Source organism: Callorhinus ursinus, unplaced genomic scaffold (genome assembly GCF_003265705.2).
Source record: "Callorhinus ursinus isolate GAN/ISIS: 27379988/994484 unplaced genomic scaffold, GSC_fseal_2.0 scaffold1, whole genome shotgun sequence".
In the NCBI taxonomy this organism is placed as follows: Eukaryota; Metazoa; Chordata; class Mammalia; order Carnivora; family Otariidae; genus Callorhinus; species Callorhinus ursinus.
The window spans coordinates 113,340,737-113,353,355 of record NW_027397063.1 but is presented as its reverse complement, the minus strand read 5'-3'; the positions used below and the strand labels follow the sequence as shown (position 1 = coordinate 113,353,355).

The window sequence follows — 12,619 nt, the reverse complement described above, 5'->3', positions numbered from 1 at the left end:
CATTGCTTAACTGTCACAAGTGAATTATTGAGAGAGAAAATAAAATGGAAAATGTCATTAGTTCAATTTCATATCACTAATACAAAAGCTAAACAAAAACATTTCCTGATTGAATTCAGCTCTTAAAACCAACCTAACTCTTCCTCTTGATGTCTTTTTTTTATTATTATTATTAAAGAAAAAGTTATGGGGTGCCTAGGTGGCACAGTAGGTTAAGCATCTGCCTTCCTCTCAGGTGATAATCCCAGGGTCCTGGGAGGGAGCTCCACATCAGGCTCCCACCTCAGCAGGGAGCCTGCTTCTCCTCCTCACTCTGCCCCTCCCCCCGCTTGTATGCTCTCTCTCTCTCTCTCTTAAATAAATGAAATCTTTAAAAAAAATAAAGGAAAAGTTACTATTAGAGGTTCATTTGACTTTATTTCTCAGCTTCAAAAAAATGACACCACCCGGAAAATGAGGGAATACTCTCAAGGAATTTAAAATGGACTGGCTAAAACGTTAGCAATGAAAGACAGCTTTAAGAAGCAAAACAATCTAACAGAATATTTAAACACTAGCTGCAGGGGCACCTGGGTGGCTCAGTCGGTTAAATGTCTGCCTTCGGCTCAGGTCATGATCACAGGGTCCTGGGATTGAGTCCCACATCGGGTTCCCTGCTCAGCAGGGAGCCTACTTCTCCCTCTGCTTGCCACTCACCCTGCTTGTGCACTCTCTCGCTCTCTCTCTTTCTGACAAATAAATAAGATCTTAAAAAAAATAATAAAAGGGGCGCCTGGGTGGCTCAGTCGTTAAGCGACTGCCTTCGGCTCAGGTCATGATCCCAGGTCCTGGGATCAAGCCCCGCATCGGGATCCCTGCTCGGCGGGAAGCCTGCTTCTCCCTCTCCCACTCCCCCTGCTTGTGTTCCCTCTCTCGCTGTGTCTCTGTCAAATAAATAAATAAAATCTTAAAAAAAAAAGACAAGACACCATTTTGGGGCGCCTGGGTGGCTCAGGCGTTAAGCGTCTGCCCTCGGCTCAGGACATGATCCCAGCGTCCTGGGATCGAGCCCCACATCAGGCTCCCTGCTCAGCGGGAAGCCTGCTTCTCCCTCTCCTGCTCCCCCTGCTTGTGTTCCTCTCTCGCTGTGTCTCTCTCTGTCAAATAAATAAATAAAATCTTAAAAAATAATAATAATAATAAAAATAAAATCTTTAAATAAAAAATTGAAAAAAAAATAATAAAACCTAGCTGCAAAACACTTATAATTACATGACAGAGTTCTGCCTAGTGACCTGCAATGATTTTTAAAAAGGCCCCAAGATTCCCTTACTTCTATTCCTCCTTCTTTATTTCTCCTATAACTTCCTACTATTCTTTACTTTTTTTCCTTCTACTGAGAATTGAGGACTATGCTCTTTCCTCTTATCTGAGCTCTCTTTGGCCAATTAAATAAAGCAGAGGTAATGCTATACTAGTATCTGGACCTAGGTTTACGAAATTGGTAGTTTCAACATGGCAGGGATGTCCACTATCGCCACTACTGTTCAACATGGTCTTAGAATTTCTAGCCTCAGGGTGCCTGGGTGACTTAGTCAGTTAAGCGTTTGCCTTTGGGTTAGGTCATGATCCCAGGGTCTCTCTGTCAAATAAATAAATAAAATCTTAAAAAAAAATTAAAAAGAAGTCCTAGCCTCAGCACAGACAACAGAAAAAATAAACAAAAGGCATCCGAATCAAATTCTCACTCTTCGCAGACGACACGATACTCTATGTGGAAAACCCAAAAGACTCGAACACAAAATTGCTAGAACTCATACAGGAATTCATCAAAGTGGCAGAATATAAAATCAATGCACAGAAATCAGTTGCATTTCTACACAATAACAATGAGACAGAAGAAAGAGAAATTAAGGAGTCAATCCCATTTACAATTGCACCAAAAACCATAAGATACCTAGGAATAAATCTAATCAAGGAGGAAAAGGATCTGTACTTAGAAAACTATAGAACACTCATGAAAGAAACTGAGGAAGACAGAAAGAGATGGAAAAATGTTCCATGCTCATGGATTGGAAGACAAATATTGTTAAAATGTCTAATGCTACCTAGAGCAATCTACACATTCAATGCAATCCCTATCAAAATACCATCAACTTTTTTTTCACAGAACTGGAACAAATAATCCTAAAATTTGTATGGAATCAGAAAAGACCCCGAGTAGCCAGAGGAATGCTGAAAAAGATGGTGGCATCACAATTCCAGACTTCAAGCTCTATTACAAAACTGTAATCATCAAGACAGTATGGTACTGGCACAAAAACAGACAAATAATCAGTGGAACAGAACAAAGAACCCAGAAATGGCCCCTCAACTCTAAGGTCAACTAATCTTTGACAAAGCAGGAAAGAATACCCAATGGAAAAAAGACAATCTCTTCAACAAACAGTGCTGGGAAAACTGGAAAGCCACATGCAGAAGAATGAAACTGGACCATTTTCCTACACTACACACAAAAATAGACTCAAAATGGATGCAAGCCCTAAATGTGAGACAGGAATCCGTCAAAATCCTAGAGAACACAGGCAGCAACTTCTGTGACCTCGGCTGCAGCAACTTCTTGCTAGACAGGTCTCCAAAGGTAAGGGAAACAAAGGCAAAAATGAACTATTGGGACTTCAAGATAAAAAGCTTCTTCACAGCAAAGAAAACCAAAAACAACTGACAGAATGGGAGAAGATATTTGCAAATGACATATCAGATAAAGAGCCAGTATCCAAAATCTATAAAGAACTTACCAAACTCGACACCCAAAGAACAAATAATCTAGTCAAGAAATGGACAGAAGACATGAACAAACATTTCTCCAAGAAGATATACAAATCGCCAAGAGACACCTGAAAAAAATGCTCCATATCACTCGGCATCAGGGAAATACAAATCAAAACCACAATGAAATACCACCTCACACCAGTTAGAATGGCTAAAATTAACAAGTCAGGAAATGACAGATGTTGGCATGGATGCGGAGAAAGGGGAACCCTCCTACGCTGTGGGTGGGAATGCAAGCTGGTGCAGCCACTCTGGAAAACAGTATGGAGGTTCCTCAAAAAGATGAAAATAGAGCTACCCTATGACCCAGCAATTGCACTACTGGGTATTTACCCCAAAGATACAAATGTAGTGATCTGAAGGGGCACCTGCACCCCAATGTTTATTAGCGGCAATGGCCATAAGAGTCAAACCATGGAAAGAGCCCAGATATCCATTGACAGATGAATGGATAAAGAAGATGTGGTATGTATACAATGGAATATTATGCAGCCATCAAAAAATGAAATCTTACCATTTGCAACAACATGGATGGAACTAGAGGGTATTATGCGAAGCAAAATAAGTCAGTCATAGAAAGACAATTATATGATCTCAGTCATATTGGAATTTAAGAAACAAGGCAGAGGATCATAGAGGAAGAGAGGAAAAAATGAAACAAGAAGAAACTAGAAAGGGACACAAACCATAAGAAATTCTTAATCACGGGAAACAAACTGAGGGCTGCGGCGAGGGGGGGGAGACGGAGGGGGGGAGGGGTAACTGGGTGTTGGAAATCAAGGAGGGTATGTAATGTAATGACCCCAGGGTATTATACAAGACTGATGAAGGGCGCCTGAGTGGCTCCGTCGATTAAGCTCTGCCTTTGGCTCAGGTCATGATCTCCAGGTCCTGCGATTGAGCCCCATATGGAGCCCCGCAGGCATCAGGCTCCCTGCATCAGGCACCCTGCTCAGCAGGGGGTCTGCTTCTCCCTCTCCCTCTGACCCTCCTCCCTGCTTGTGTTCTCTCTCTCTCTCACACATAAATAAATAGATAAATCTTTTAAAAAAAAGTGATGAGGGACACCTGGGTGGCTCAGATGGTTAAGTGTCTGCCTTCGGCTCAGGTCATGATCCCGGGGTCCTGGGATCAAGCCCCGCATTGGGCTCCCTGCTGCTTCTCCCTCTGCCTCTGCGCCTCTCTGACTCTCATGAATAAATAAATAAAACATTAAAAAAAAAGTGATGAATCACTGATCTCTACCTCTGAAACTAATAATACATTATATGTTAATAATTTGAATTTAAATTTTAACAATTTAAAAAAAGAAAAAAACAAGAATTTGGTAGTTTCCACCTGCTACCTCTTAAGACACTTATGAGATGCTCATTCTAAAAGCCATGTGTAGGTGGTTTGACCAAGCCCAACTGACTGCCAGCACCAAGAGCCAGATTTCTGAGTGAACAGGCCTTCATGACTCTAGTCCTGATTATGAGTTTCTTCATTCGAGGCCCAGATATTATGGACCTGAGACAAGATGACCCTGCCGTGCCTTGTCCAAATTCCTGACCACAGAAGGGCATAACAAAATGGACATTTTACACCACTATGTTTTGGGGTGGTTTGTTACAGGAATAGATAATTAGAATATAATCTATTAGACTAAGAGATCAAATTACAGGTGGCTCAGTTGGTTAACTGTCTGACTTGATCTCAAGATCTTGGGATCCAGCCCTGCACTGGGCTCCCTGCTCAGCCGGGAGTTTCCTTTTCTCTGCCCCTCCCCCCACCCTTGAGCATATGCACACTCTCAAGTAAATAAATAAAATCTTTAAAAAAAGAGAGATCAGGGGCGCCTGGGTGGCTCAGTAGTTAAGCATCTGCTCTGCAGGAAGCCTGCTTCCCCCTCTCCCACCCCCCCCACTTGTGTTCCCTCTCTCCCTGTGTCTCTCTCTGTCAAATAAATAAAAATCTTTTTAATAAATAAATAAGAAATTTAAAAAATAAGAATAAAAAAGAGATCAAATTACACTATTACAGCCAAGAGTTAATTCGTTACTTTTTAAAAAAAATTACACACATATACACACCATCTTCTTAAATAGTATTTTTCACAAGGGCATTTCTTATAAGAAATATCTTCTTCTTATATACAAATAGCTTCAGAATATTAGCGAACCAGTTAATCTCTGAAATTACAACAATCTCCAAATCAAAATTCTACTGAAATTTAAATGGAACTGAGAACTAAAAGCTAAAATTAAATTACCTGTGATAATCATAATGTTGCTATCAATTCCCCCGAAAATGAGGTTTATGTTAAATGAGTTTTTAAAAATGTCTTTATATACTAATGAAGTAATATATGATGATTAACATAACAATAAAAAATTTTTAAAAAGTCTTTATATAAAAATGAAAATTCCTTAAATCATAATTGCTGAAATTAGACTCCAAATTTATAAATTAATACAAGCCATAGTCAACTTCCTTAAATGTTTATAAATTATTTTAAATTCTTATTTTTCCAAAGAAAATGCAGAATATTTAAACAAGTTTTTAATTTAATATTTCTTTCCTTTTTATTTTTTAGATTTTATTTATTTATTTGAGAGAGACAGAGCATGAACAGGGGTGGGGCAGTGGGAGAGGAAGAGGGATAAGCAGACTCCCCACTGAGTGGGGAGCCCGACATGGGGCGGGGAGCCCAAGGTGGGACTCAATCCCAGGACCCCAAGATCAGGATGTGAGCCAAAGTCAGTCCTTAACCAACTGAACCACCCAGGCTCCCCTTAATTTAATATTTCAAAGCCAACTAATATTTTGTTTACAACTTACCACAAACATAACCCCAGAATTATTTCATCTCACATTATAAGTTTCCATTCACTATAAGAACATTATGCAGTTTGTACCCACGATCTGGATAAACCTAGAGACCTATGAGTAGCCTGGTTGTTAAAATAGAGAGTCAACATTAACGAAAGCAGCTTTAGCATCTAATATTCCTTCAAAATTGCAGTGGAGGGACGCCTGGGTGGCTTAGTCAGTTCAGCGTCTGCCTTTGGCTCAGGTAATGATCCCAGGGTCCTGGGATGGAGTCCCCCGGCAGGCTCCTTGCTCAGCAGGGAACCTGCTTCTCCCTCTGCCTGTTGCTCCCCCTGCTTGTGCTCTCTCTCTGACAAATAAATAAAATCTTAAAAAAAAAATTGCAGTGGAACAAGGTAAATGGAGACACAATGGAAACACTTTCCTTATAGCTTTTAAAGTTCAACTCTAAGGGAAGAAGAATGTGTGTGTTACAAACTTTTGGAGTATAGATCCCTTATTTGATACATTCAGAACTGAGACCTACAGAAATAAAATGACTTTCACAAGGCCACTGTGGCAGACACTGCTTTTCTCCTTCCATAATTATGGGAATGTGGCTGGGCACTAGATCTTCCAACCTCCTGTGCAGTATGAAGTGGTCATGTATTAAGTTCTCCCTAGTGGAATACTGAGTGGAAATGACCTGTGCCACTTTAGGTGAGGGATTTTAAGAAAACTGTTGTGCCACCTATACCTTTTCTTTCCTCTTCCACTGGTCATAAAGGATGAAGAGTCAAGAGATGAAGAAACCACCTGGAAGAGAGCCACCCACCAAAGAGGACCATCTACCTTAGATTATCCCGTGAGTAACAAATAAATATCTATTGTGTTTGAGCCATTACTCATTTTCATTCTCTTAGAGCAAATTGGACTTCACTAATCTAGTCAAACACATAGTTTAGGTAGCTGCAAGGCCATGATTAAAAACCGCATATCCTCCCTCAGTCACATTCAGTCCAATGTTCTGCCTACTCTACAACTGTATTTTCCTCTCACCCTACTCCAAACAGAAAACAGAATTATGAAGAGGAGTGGGGGAACAACAATGATGAGACTATGTTTATGATACTAGCAAATCATTCACTCCTATTTAAACTCAACAGCGTTCATCTTTGTTTATTACTTTTCACAATGCATTTTTAATCCCCTCGTAAAAATGAACATAGTTACAGCCTTCTTTCTCCTCCAGACTAGTCATCTCACTAGAATTACTATATTTTGGGGGGCACCTGGGTGGCTCAGTTGTTGAGCGTCTGCCTTCGGCTCAGGTCATGATCCCAGGGTCCTGGGATCGAGCCCCACATCGGGCTCCCTGCTCCGCAGGAAACCTGCTTCTCTCCCACTCCCCCTGCTTGTGTTCCCTCTCTCATTGTGTCAAGTAAATAAAATCTTTAAACAAACAAACAAAAAAAGAATTACTACATTTTTAATTCATAAATACAGAGGCACAGAGTATATGAATTTGAGGCATGTATATGAAAGAATGCTAAGGGAAGGGGATATTTTAACACAGACTTGAAGGAAGAGAGGAAATTAGCTAGGCAAAGTGAGAAAGAACATATCCAAAGACCTAAGAAACTTCAAACATTTGAGGAATTCAAAGACAGCCATTAGGAACATGGAGAGGCAGAATGATACTGGAGAAGCTAGCTACATCTAGATTCTCTGGTAAGCCATATTGAGGTGTTGCCCTTGATATTAAAAAAAAAAAGAGAAAAAGACTCAATGAAGAATGTTAAACAGGTGAATAAAAATAGATCAAATAGGTGGGCAGGGGTGAAATAGGTAAAGGGGATTAATAGTACATTTTTTTTGATGAGTACTGGATAATGTATAGAACTGTTGAATCACTTTATTTTATACCTGTAATACAACACTGTATGTTAACTACACTGGAATTAAAATTAAAAATTGACCAAATAAATGATTTTTATAAATTTTAGTGAGAAAATAAATATGTAAAAATCATAAACCCAATAGAAAAATGGGCAAAATAATTAAACACAAACTTCAAAGCAGCCCAAAAAAATCCGTAAACATATGGGGGAAAAGATGTTCAATCTCATTATTCATCAAGGTAACATAAATTAAAAACCACAAGGAGATACCATTTCATAGATCACTGCTGGTGGGAAAATAAACTGATTCAACCTCTTTCAGAGTCTGGCATCAAAAATTCCATTACTAAGTATATATCCTTGAAAAACTCTTAACCAATGATGTCACATGTACATGAATGTTCAATGTGGAATTGTTCATAATATCTGAAAACTAGACACAACCTAAATGCACAATAGAATGGATCAGTAAGTTGTACTGAATATTTTACAATATGGAAAATTAGTATAATACAGCTATACTCATCACCATGAATGAACCTTACAACGTTAAGAGAAAAAAAAGAATATCCACAATATGACTCCATTTACATAAATACAAATACAGTGTTAAATATTTTTCAGATATATACATATAGATGGTAAAGCTATAAAGAAAAACAAGGTTGGGGCACCTAGGTGGCTCAGTCGGTTAATTGTCCGACTCTTGATTTAGGCTCAGGTCATGACCCCAGGGTTGTGAGACTGAGCCCCATGTAAGGAGCCATGCTCAGAGTGGAGCCTCCTCAAGATGCTCTCCCTCTTCCCTCTGCCCCTCCCACCACCCCCAAAAAACGAAAGAAAAAAAAGGAAATAAAATATTCATCTAAGTGTAGCTTGGGGAAAGGAAAAAAAATAAGACACACAGGATTGGCCTAGCTATTATGCACAGAGGTTTTATTTTTTATTGTTCTTTAAATTATAAATTTGGTTTTTTTTTAAGGTTTTATTTATTTATTTGAGAGAGAGAGAGCATGAGAGGGGGGAGGGTCAGAGGGAGAAGCAGACTCCCTGCTGAGCAGGGAGCCTGACGCGGGACTCGATCCTGGGACTCCAGGATCATGACCTGAGCCAAAGGCAGTCGCCTAACCAGCTGAGCCCCGCATCAGGGTCTCTGCTCGGTGGGAAGCCTGCTTCTCCCTCTCCCACTTCCCCTGCTTGTGTTCCCTCTCTCACTGCCTCTCTCTGTGTTAAATAAATAAATAAAATCTTAAAAAAAAAACTCTGAATAAAAAAATTAAGATATTTTTTCAAAGTAACATAAATTACTAAAGTTTTCATTTATTTATTTTTAAGTAATCTCTTTACCCAAAGTGGGGCTCAACCTCATGACCCCATGCAAGCCTGGCGCCCCACATAAATCATTTTCTATTTCAGTTTTAACTATTATATTTATAATTATACTTAAAATATACTCTGTATTATGCATGAAAATTGTTAATCCTCCACAAAAACAAAACAATGATATTTAATAACATGTGGCATAAGAGCATGCTCTTATATTCGAAAACTGTATTGACATCAACAAGGCAGCCATTTATATTGCCCTTTATATACTACTTCCTCTGTCATGTGGCAGTCAAAAGGCTAAGTGAGATGCTTGCAGCAAAGAAAACAGTTTTGAAAGGTCATGCTACACAGATAGCCAGAATTTATTTCACAATATCCTCACTGTCTACGGTAGACTATATGGGCAATCTGAGCACAGTTATTTTCTGACTAAAAGCAAAAACCATGTTATCAAAGGACCAGGAACAGTAGGCACTCAACAATATGATCTTTATGAACATTTTTTCTAACTGCATAAACATTCAATATACATTAAAGAAAAAGAACCCTGAGGCAAAGACAAGAACTGGAGGAAGAGGAACTAATAAAGAACGAAAGCAAGTTTAAACCACTCAGTTTATTCACAGTGTTCATGTAACATATTAAGAAGCTTCTGAAGTAAGCTTTTTTTAAAGATTTTATTCATTTATTTGACAGAGAGAGTGAGCTAGCATACAAGCAGGCGGGGCAGCAAGCAGGGGAAGAGAGAGAAGCACACTCCCCATTGAGCAGAGAGCCCGATGTGGGGCTCAATCCCAGGACACTGGGATCATGACCTGAGCCCGAAGGCAGACGCTTAACCAACTGAGCCACCCAGGCGCCCCATAAAGTAAACTTTTTGAAATTAAAATATGTCATTTACCAACAAAAAGCATAATTATAACAATACTTAAGACAATGAATACGACCTACTTCAAAATTTCAAAATCTTAATGACAATTACAAACAAGGTGCAAAGCTTCAAAAACCTCTGAAAGAGCTATAATCCCATCAACAGTTTTTCCTTTAATAATTCTTATTGGTCTATCATCCATCTAAACAGACAACATCCTTCCTGAACTATTACACAGACAATGTATTAGTCAACAGCAAGATGAAAATTTCCCAACCTCCTTATAAAATTTCCAATCTCGGAAGTTAAAAAGTGTACTCTTTGGGGAAAGAAAAAATCATTCTAGCTCATTTAATCATCTTGTCCTATCCTGGGAAATTATAATTATTCCTACCTACTAATCAAAACACAAAGCTTTCTCTAGAGCAAATGAAGATACTAGTATATTAGATATCACAGCCAAGTTACATAGACACAGTATGCATAAGTTTCTGGCAACATATTCTTTTTAAGCCTCCAGATTTTAATTCCTGTGAGACTCTCCCACTAAAATTTAACTAGAACACAACTTTCTTTACCAGTTCTGATCTTATAGCAGAGCATGAGGATTTGTGTTACTTCTGTAACTACTAAAAACAATCTATGATATACACTTCTAAGATAATACACATACTTAAAACATTCCACTATTCAAAACCAAAAGTAAACTACAAATTGTAACCCTTGTATATTAGTGGTAGGAAGGTAAAATGGTGCAACGACTGTGGAAGAATATGGCAGTTCCTCAAAAATTTAAACACAGACTTACCATATGATCCAACAATTCCACTACCCAAAAGAATTAAAAGCAGGGGGGCACCTGGGTCACTCAATCAGTTAAGCATCTGACTCCTGATTTTGGCTTGGGTCGTGATCTCAAGGTCATGAGATCAAGCCTGACACTGGGCTCTGGGCTCAGCAGGGACTCTACTTCTCTCTCCCTCTCCCTTTGCCCCTCGCCCCCCGCTTACACTAAGATAAATAAATCTTTAAAAAATAAAAAAGCAAGGGGCGTCTGGGTGGCTCAGTCATTAAGTGTCTGCCTTCAGCTTAGGTTATGATCCCAGGGTCCTGGGATCAAGCCCCACATTGGGCTCCCTGCTCTGCAGAAAGCCTGCTTCTCTGTTTCCCACTCCCCTGCTTGTGCTCCCTCTCTTGCTGTGTCTCTCTCTGTCAAATAAGTAAAATCTTTTTAAAAAATTTAAAAACTTAGAAATTAAAAAAATTAAAAAGCATTAAAAGCAGGGACTCACACAGATATTTGTACACCCAAGTATAAGTAATATTACTACCAATAGCCAAAAGATTGAAAAAAAATTCAACCAATAAATAGGATAAACAAAATGTGGTATATACATACAATGGAATATTATCCAGCCTTTAAAAAGGATACAGTGACACATGCTATAACATGGATGAACCTTGAGGACATTATGTGAAATAAACCAGCCACAAAAGGACAAATATTATTTGATTCCACTTACATGAGATATCTAGAAGAGGCAAATTCATAGAGACAGAAAGTAGTATGGTTATCAGAGATTGGAGTGAGAGAGCAAAGAAAAGTTACTGTTTACTGCATAGAGTTTCAGTCTGGGATGATGAAAAAGCTCTGGAGATGGATAGTAGTGATGGTTGCACAACATTGTTGAATGCATTTAATGTCAGTGAATTGTACACCTAAAATCAGTTAAAATGTTCAACTGTGTTATGTATATTTTACAGTTAAAAAAAAACCTAAATCCAAATAAACTTATTCATCAAGAACTAAAAGCCGTCCATGCCTCTAACTTACCTTTGTCTTCCTACCTCCCTGTTATACTAAAAAACTGTTTTATTGTGCACCCCCTTCTGTTACCAGCACTTTCAGATACTCCAAACATTAGCAACAAGTTACACTTCTCAGCTATAGCTTTGCCTTTCACTCCTCCCACATCCTCATCTCTAGATCCACATTCCCATCACCACTCAAAAGAAAATGCAAAGGCTGAACACTGGTCTACAACTAGACTCAAGCAAGCCTCCTCTACCTTCACAATGTCAGCTTCCACTACCTCCTCCCTCAATGACCCCATTCAGGCCACACTGGCCCTCTTACTGCTCCCAGAACAATAGTCCAGTCTCAGAGCTTTGTATTTAGGTGACTTCAGCCTGGAACACTCCGCCACCCCTAACCCAAATATCTACCTGGCCTGTTCCCCTACTTTCTTTACATTTGTCAGCTAAAATGTCACCTAATCAGAGAGATCTTCCCTAACCACCCCTTATGAAGTAGTAAATCTACCCCATCAATATTTACTTTTCTCTAATATATTTCCCTAATATATTTCCCTAATAATCATCACCACCCAACACAGTATATATTAACTTATTATCTTCCCCATCCTCATGAGAATATCCATTCCATGAGAAAGGGACCTCTGTTTTTGTTCACTGTTGTTAACCCTACCAACTTGATATATTAGATGTTCAATAAATATATATTGACTCAATCATGGCCTCCAGTCCCTTAATATATTCCCTTTTACCAAGCCTGCATCCTATAGATAATTATTTCAACCACCAATGTCATATTCCTCATTTCCATCTAAATGACTGTGAGACCTAAATTCACACTGCCTGCCAGATCATGCTAGCTTATCTTAAACTGGGCCTTTACTGATTGCTCAGCAATCCTTTCTATTCTATCTTGGTGATCATATTAAGTTTCTCCACCATCACCTCTGGCCTGATCAATTCTGGCCAACAGCTGCTTATCTGACCTTTCTGATTCCCCTTTATTCCTATAATCCATTTTCAATAAAGTAGCCAGAGAAATCATTAAAACATGTAACATATCAAGACTTTTTTTTTTTAAGATTTTATTTATTTATGTGAC

General features: G+C 38.9%; 1 protein-coding gene across 7 annotated transcripts in view; it reads right to left on the bottom strand.

Moving 5' to 3' along the window:
• Nucleotides 1-12,619, bottom strand: part of PIK3CB (phosphatidylinositol-4,5-bisphosphate 3-kinase catalytic subunit beta) — a 199,898-nt gene that overhangs the window by 138,312 nt on the left and 48,967 nt on the right. Inside the window, exon 3 of one of the 7 annotated variants that reach the window (XM_073899403.1) lies at nucleotides 2,778-2,876. The exons of the other annotated variants lie outside the window; for them this stretch is intronic. The gene's annotated coding sequence lies outside the window, so the exon portion shown is untranslated. The remainder of the gene's footprint in view (nucleotides 1-2,777; nucleotides 2,877-12,619) is intronic. 7 annotated transcript variants of the gene reach the window in all.